General features: G+C 35.7%; 1 long non-coding RNA gene across 1 annotated transcript; it reads left to right on the top strand.

The window, feature by feature from the left end:
* The first annotated feature begins 5,544 nt into the window (after window positions 1-5,544).
* On the top strand, window positions 5,545-6,897 carry LOC132183388 (uncharacterized). Its single transcript, XR_009440408.1, has 3 exons — window positions 5,545-5,806; window positions 5,954-6,066; window positions 6,517-6,897. It is a non-coding gene; the product is annotated as an uncharacterized LOC132183388 (long non-coding RNA).
* Window positions 6,898-8,436: the final 1,539 nt, after the last annotated feature.

Raw genomic sequence — 8,436 nt, 5'->3', positions numbered from 1 at the left:
TGCCAAACTTTCCCATGACTGTGACAATTCGGCTGCTCTCTCTTCAAAGGTGCAAGGCCAAGTTATTGATGTGACTAGGGCCGACATTGCTGCCGCCCTTCAATGCAATGATGAGCATCCTCCAGAAGCTACACATCTTGCCGAGCAACCGCTCCGATATTATGTGGCAGAAATCATTGAGGAAATGTGCCAAGGGCACTATGCTGATGCCCACCATCATTGGTACTCCATTCCCGACATCATTTGGAACCAAATACATAAATTTTGGAATGGAGTGCACATTGGAGGAGCGGAGTCCACTCATTCATGGGGGTGGCCTTTTCCATACCTCATCACCTATATTCTCCGGAAGAAAGGCATCAAGGGCACCGCAGCTAATGAGCTAGTCACTATTACTCCCATATTTGACATTCGCCAATGGAACAAGAGTTGCGCCCATATGCCCCGGGCACCTCCAGCATCAGAAGCTGGTGAAGAGGCGGATGAGGCCAAGCCAATGGCAGAAGATGAACTGGCAGCTGAGGCGGTAGCAGCGGAAGAGGAGGAGGCCCCGATCGTCTTTCGAGCCGCCCAATACCGCTCCCTTAATGAAGAGATGGTGGGCCTTCGTAGAGAGGCTGATCAAAGAAGGGAGGCTCGGGAAGATAAAGCACTGATGGATCAACGATTAGCTGTCTTGGAAGAATTGATGCTGTCCATCCTTAGCTGTTTGCCACCACCATCTAGAGCATCTACTTCTGGACAGCACTGAGATAGGACCACCGTCTGGCTGAAGACGTAAAACTTAGTGCTCATAGGAGGCACCCCATCGTTTATCCTTTTCTTTTGTTTAGTGTGTTTTCAATTCAATTTTTATTTAGTTTTAATTTTGTTCATTTTTACTTGTTTGTGTGTTTTCTTATTTTGTAGGGACAAGTGTGCTTCACTTCAAGTTTGAGGGTGTGCTATGAGCCATGCTTTCCAAGATCATATCGACCATCTCCCGGGTACATTATTTCCTTTACTTAGACACAATGGGGACAATATGTCATTTAAGTTTGGGGGTATGGGCACACATGATTGTTCACACACTTTGTCCCAATTTCAAGTTAATTGTTTTGTTTGTTTGTTTATGTTTAATGGGGGAAAAAAAAAAAAAAAAAGTTAATGCATGCTCATGTTTGCCTATAAATTTTAAGTGATCTAAAAGAATTGTGGCTTGAATTCATCAATGAGCTTAAAATTTTGAACACATGATTTGATGAGTGAATCCGTTAGTTTGATTACTTGTTGAGGATAGTTGAAAAATCACATGTTTGATCTGATCACCCAAAGCACATTAGCACATAATTTGTGAGGTATGACATGAAGTCTGATATATGTGTTTTTGCATCTTCGATAAAATTGGATGACTTATTAAATGACACTTTGACTTGCAAAATAATAAAAAAAAAAAAAAGAAAAAAAAGAAAAAAAAAAAAAAAAGTATGAAATAAATGATCATTGATGGCTTCTCACTGAGTAACTGGACCTCTTGCTTCAAAGTATTGAGTGTTCACGTCAAAATGTGAAAAATGTTGATCAATGTCATGGTTAGTTCATTTTGTAGCCTTTTTGACTTGAGTTAGCATGTTCTTAGGGGTGTCTCTACACCTAATGCCCTAAAGCCATATGGTTTGTGAGTCATTGACTTAACACTCGCTACAAGGGTCAATTAAAAAGCTTAAGGGAATCAACATTGCACAACCTGACCAAAAAAAAAAAAAAAAGAGAAAAAGAAATATGCCATTGTGTCATTCTAATAGGAATTTCAGTGAATTATAAGATAAGGAGACATTGCATATTGGAAAGATTTGGAAGCCTCATAATTTTGTACTAATTCACTATACACAAATTTTTAAACTTGTGATGTTTTAGCATGTCCTTTGTAAGTAATTGAATTTTGAGATTCCAATTCATTGTGAAAATGGAGTTCATCTTTTTAAGCTTGCTTATGAATGAAAATTATAATCTTGAAGTGATGCTTTAATTTTTGGAATAACATGAACTCTTGCATGATGTTTAGGGGTAACATTTCTGGAAAACCCTTACGAGACTTCACTCGTCCACTAGGGGATTCCTATGGGTTTAAAAGCTTGTTGTATACGTTAAATGCAATCGTATATCCCACGAAAGATGGATTTATCTTTTGTTTTTTGTTTTTCCATTTTGTTTTTAGTTTTGTATTGCTAAGGAACTAGTAATATGTAAGTTTGGGGGGTGTGATAAGTGCTAAAATATTCATATTTTCAGCCCTTAACTTGCATGTTTTAATCCTTTGGTTTTGATTAATTAGGTCATTTTAATTCCTTTTTGTGTTCTTCATACTTTTGTAGGCTTTGGAAGAAAATGAAGTAAATCTAGATGATTTGGGCTCAAAAAGAGAAGATGGAAAAATTGGGAGCTCTCTGACACTGCGATCGATCCCAGGGTACCTGCGATCGAGCGCACACGGGTTGTGATCGATCACACCCGTGCGCATTAGACACATCAAGTGGCGGCCAGAATGTCTTCCTTTCCATATTAGGGTTTTCCAACTCCTAATTGTAATAGGTTTTGAAACCTTACGAAATCCCTAGGTTTACTACTTTGTCAAGGACTTCTAAATCCTATAAATAAACCCTTAAACCTCTAGAATAGATATACTTTGTAAGGAAAAGAAAAGGAGCTCTTCAAGCTCAAGTCTCGGGTTTATTCTTTTCCTTTCTTTTCTTTTCTTTATGAAGATGTTTAACATCAATTTTATGTGTAACTAATTTAATTAGTAAGGCTTAATTGAAGCCCTAGTTATGTTTAGTTAATATTTCAATATTGGCGCCCTTGTAATGATCTTGTTGTGCTATTTAACTTGATTAATACCTACTTGCATGAATTCCTCATATGTGTGTGCCTAATCAACATATGCATGTGGTATGGACTAGTTAGTTAAATCAATTTGGATGGCCGAGTCCTGGGTTTAATAGAAGTAACAAAAGAATCCACACCGTGATTCTTGGGTTAATCAACATGGGGAACCGGGAGTATATGCCATGCCCTAGGCCTCATGTGTTTGTCGATTTTCATAGAATATATGCTGTTCTAAAGAACAACTTAGTATACATCATGCTTAATCCCTTAGAAAAGAAAAGAGTTAGAGTATACGCCATGCCTAACTCGTTGCTTTGGGAAATCTATAGTTTAAGGAGTATACACCATGCCATTAGATTGGCAAGCATTAGATATGCATAATATGATCAAAGCATTGGCATATTGTTATATTAGCTAAATATAATTAGTGGTGGATATCAAAGCCCTACCTTTTATTATTATCATTTAGACAATCAATCTTTGTTTTACTTAAAGAATTTATTTTTAAACAAAAATTCAGCAATCCTCGTGGGAATGATCATGTACTTGCATCATATACTACTATGTTGACCTTGTGCACTTGCAAGTAAAACGTACAATTATTTACCTATTAATTTAGGTAGATATTTGCACAATAATAGTGATTTCCTGGATTTGGCTACCCCGGAGAGGTTTTATTTTTAAATCGGTTTCTAAAAGGTTTCCTCTTCGTAACCAAAATATTTGTGTCTGCCTCTTTATTGCTTTATATATCTTGGGTGATTGAATTGTTTATTGTTTCATAGTATTAATTCCGCATAAATTGTGATAAATAAGTTTTTGAAGTCGGTATAGCGTCTTTCACATGATGATGTCGGTAGTTGGGAAGTAAGAGGGAAAGAGAGAGACGCTTTTAATTTTTAACCTGGATTGGTGAAGTGGCAACTTTAATTTGGACCATTCATTAGCATTGAGCGATCACAACCATACAAATTATAACTAGATATTATATATAGGGGATTTTAATCCATGAAAGAGCTAGCGACTTCTAATTTCATTGTTCTTTTGTTAAAATAAAGAATTAGATGGACATGATTTGTACATATACAGTAAAAAGTTAATCCAATTTCAAGTTTGTTATACCAAAAATAGCTGACATTTTCACTTTTTTAAATTATTAAACTAATTTGCCTCTATTAATAGGTTAAAAAAACATATGACAGTATTGGTGATTGTAATCGTGGTATAATTCATCCATCTAATTTGTTGCTGGCGAACACAACCTTTGTTATATAAATAGTCCATTCATATATAAATAAAAAGTATGAGTACTATTAAGGATGGTGCTTCCATGACTCTAAAAAAATTATCAAAGTGATTTTTTTGAATCATGCTATAACTTGGTCGAACTTAAAAAAGTGTTTAAAATTTCTACCGTCTATAATTGCCTCCCTCGACGTTCACTTCAATTATCTTTTTCTTCTTATATTAAAAGTAGGATAATTTAATGTTCAATTGAAAAGTGGGTACCTAACTATTACTACAAGATATGTTCACTTCAATGATCTTTTTCTTGGGATAAAAGAAGTAGGATAATAATGTTCAATTGAAAAGTGGTACCTAACTATTACTACAACTTTTTATCACGTCAGTTGACAAATTAAATATTTTTACTACAACTCTATTATTATCTAAGTTCATTGAGAGTGGTCCACTACTTCTTCTGACCATTAATTTTTATTTTTATTTTTATAATTAAAAATATTAAAAAAAAAAAAAAATTGTTGGCGTGTATAGCATGCCAGCGTTCTGTTTAACATCACCCTTATGAAAGTGGTTGAACATTTTCAAGAGTTAAGATCATTGTGTGAGTAGTTCAGTCACCTTTATAATAGATAGAAGAATTAACTAAGTCAGTTTTATAATCATATTACGTTAATTTGTAAAACAATTATAATAAAATTCGTAGTACGTACCCCAACAACATCAATGCTCTTTTGGCCGGGTGTAACACTTTTTTTTAAAAGGAAAAAAAAAGTTCATGATTTTTTTTTTTTTTTTTTAAGTAAAAAGGTTATGGTTGAGATGCTAAAACAGTCGCTATTACACATCTAAGAGGAGGAGGGACAAGATCTGCTCCCTCCTCCTCTTCCCTTTCCCCTTTCCCCTCTACTCCTCACTCCTATCCTCTCCCTCTCCTTCGAGTTTTTTTTTTTTTTGTTATTTTTAGGTGCTTTTTTTTTTTTTTTTTTAGGCGCTTTTTTTTTTTTTTTTGGTGTGATTAGTGCCTTGCCTGTCTTAGGAAATGGTAGTGGGCCGAATCAACCTTCATTTTTTTTTTTTACAAAATTTCATGGACTACAACCGGAGAACTGGTTGAATTTTGAGGACTGGTTGAATCTTGAGGACTGGTTGAAGGAGATTCGGATCGACTTCCATCGATAGCAAAAGCGAAACCAATGATGGTAATAATGCAAGCTAGCAGTGTCTATGGCCCACAAGGCGACAGCTTTTTTATATTGACAATTTTTAAAAAGTTTCTACCGACAGAAGATGGAGGTGGCCAAAGAGGGATCTGGATGGAATTCCAGATTCTGGAATTAGCATTGTACAGTCCCTCCAACTCCACCCTCCTACAAAAGGAAACGAAAAAAAAAAAAAAAGAGAGAGAGAGAGAGAGAGAGAGTATAGCAGGAAGAATATTTCAGAGGGAAGCGGATATTTCCTATAGTAATCTTATTCACTAAAAGCCAATCATTTTGAATCTTTGCAAGAGCATTCTTTTGTGTTTCAGGCGGAGCAGTTTCTTGAGCAAGTGAAGTGCTAGGCAAGTGACTTTAAGGCCAGTTGTCTTCTCAGCACAAACAGGGGTGCAACTGTGAAGATGCCACCATCGTTTTGTTTCTGCACCAGCTTATAAGTTGTTTTGTGTTATGGAGTAATTTGGAATGTTCAACAAAAGGTACGTTCTTTGAAACTTGATGAGCATTTGAACCTTTTAATTAAAGTCAATTGAATAGTGGCACTTAATCCTTCCTATATTCATATTTTCTTAGACTACTGCAAGTTCACAACTATAACCTTTTTCTCAATGTGTGGGTGACTACAGCCAGAGAAATGGATATAAAGACCCTGGAAGAGGAACACAATGCACTTTTATCAGATAAAGCTGGAGAAACTGAGTACTTGCAGTCTCTGCTAGACCAAATTGAAAAACTGAAGGTAAATAGAGTGATTAGCTTTTGCTTTTTATTTTACTGAAATTAGGCAGTTCTTTAGAAACTATTTGATCATTTGGCAAAATGGCCTATAAATGTTGCTAAAGCTCCGTCCAGATATGGAAGGATTCTTCCTTGTTTAAGGGTAAAGATAGGACTAATCTAGGATCTAGCTAGCACATTATGAATTCTTGCATTTTCTGTGTACTGGGTTGCAACGTTTTTTTTATTACTTAAAAATGTGTGCTTTCTTGGAAATGTCAAGGCTCTGAATATTAATGATAATTTAAAAGAATGGAGTGTCTAGCTTGACTATATGCGTCAGATTAATCACCATCATTTGGGTTTTTTTTTTTTTTTTTGGATGAATCATTTTTTGTGCAATTCATGACTCTATTTGCATTTTCCATATATAATTGCCCTTCAATTCATGAAAGCCTCTTGCTTGTTCCAGGGATTCACTTCCTGTTAAATGTGCTTGCGGAGAAGAATACAAGGTCTGTGTGGACCTTTGTGTGCGACAAAACATGAACTAAGTGTTTCAACCTTGGAGAACTTGGAAGGATTAGCAAAGAATCAATATTGGACTAGAATATATATGTGACTTTCTATACAGGTAATCCCACAAACAGAGAAGAATTTAATTTTTTAAGACTAATGTTGCAACATGAATCTGATGAAACTATATATTAAAGATTTGTTCAAGATTGGGTTTAAATAATTTTACCAATAAAAAATATGGTTTTAGTAATTTGAGTAGTTAATTTCTTTGTGAAACTGAACAAAGGGAATGCCTTTCTTTTAAGGTGTACACATTGCTGGCCAATATAATTCAATAGTTCAAGTTCAACACATAAAAATGCTTTTATATTGTAAGGTGGTAATTGTTTCCTAACTGCTGGGAAGTGAAAAATTTATTATCTCATTGATTGATAAAACGCAGAAACATTGGTTCACATGCACACAGCCAATGATGACTGATCCATTCACCATAAGTAGACATTAGCTATCCTAAATTTATGACCCTAGAATATTATGAAAGATTATATGGGATACATCTTGCATTCAGTGCCCAAAATGACCAAAAAGCTGTACACACAACAGCAAATCTATAATGCATATAAATGTTTTGTGGAGAGTATTTGATTTGCTGGTGACTTTTTCGTTACATGTATTTGATTTGCACAAGATGATTTTTTTTGAAAAGCTCACATGTATATTCTTATAGAAGATGAAACTTTTTTACATAACATTGAGATATATATTCCACTAGTATATGGTATTCACATTCTCACCTTTGAGTTATCTATACGAATATGTTTAAAAGACTGTATAAAATAGAAGTAGTAATGATGATAGTGAAAACAAGGTTAGAAAAGGGAAAATTTATTCAGTTGATCCCTAGAGCTTCTAGAGCTGCTGAGATATCATGGACTCCACAACACTCCTCTACAAAGGTGATGTGAGGGCTATCTTGTGGACCTACATCTTCTCTTTTAAAACTGTCTTCACTGCAAAGAAGCTTCTCACTGCCATACTCCATGGAGCCATTTAGAATAAGAGTCTTGTGGAGGCCAGCAAGTAGGTGCTTATAATCTGTATCCCCTCTTTTGCTCGCAAACAAATAAATTTCTAGAGGCTTGGATCTCAACATTTGGTCTTCCTCATGGATCCCTTCCTTACCTGGCTTTAAACCTACCCCAAATCCTTCTTTTTCCCCTCTCCCTAACCTTAATGTTTCTGACCTTATAGATAGGAATAACAATTCTTGGAATTCCTCTCTAATCCATGAACTTTTTGAACCATTATCAGCCTCCCAAATTCTCAACATCCATCTTCCTATTTCCATTAGAAATGACAAGTTAATTTGGGCCCCTTCCCCCACAGCTAAGTTCTCTGTCAAATCAGCCCATGAATTGCTTATTCATTCACAAAATTCCAGAATTCCTCCCCTAGACAATGATGATTGGAACCTTCTTTGGAGCCTAAAACTTCAACATAGACACAAACACTTTCTTTGGAAACTGTGCTGGAATGCCCTTTATGTTAGAGAAAACATTGGGAGTTTTGTCTCTCATTCAGATCCGGAGGTGTGGGATTGCCCTCTTTGCCATGGTAATGTGGAATCTCAGCACCATCTTTTCTTGGATTGTCCCTTTGCCAAGATTATTTGGAGAAACCAAAAATGGCCCTTGGATACTACTGCCTTCAGCAATATTTCTATTCCCTCTTGGATTAGAATTTTGCTTAGGCCACACTCTATGCTTGGCATCCCCTTTGAGGAAGTTTTTGAATTCCAATTGACTGCAGTGATTGTTCTAGACCAGATTTGGTTTGCCCGTAACCAATTGATTCACAAAAATATCACTCCAGT

Source organism: Corylus avellana, chromosome ca5 (genome assembly GCF_901000735.1).
Source record: "Corylus avellana chromosome ca5, CavTom2PMs-1.0".
Classification (NCBI taxonomy): domain Eukaryota; kingdom Viridiplantae; phylum Streptophyta; class Magnoliopsida; order Fagales; family Betulaceae; genus Corylus; species Corylus avellana.
The sequence above is the reverse complement of the archived record's forward strand: the minus strand, read 5'-3'. Positions and strand labels throughout refer to the sequence as shown.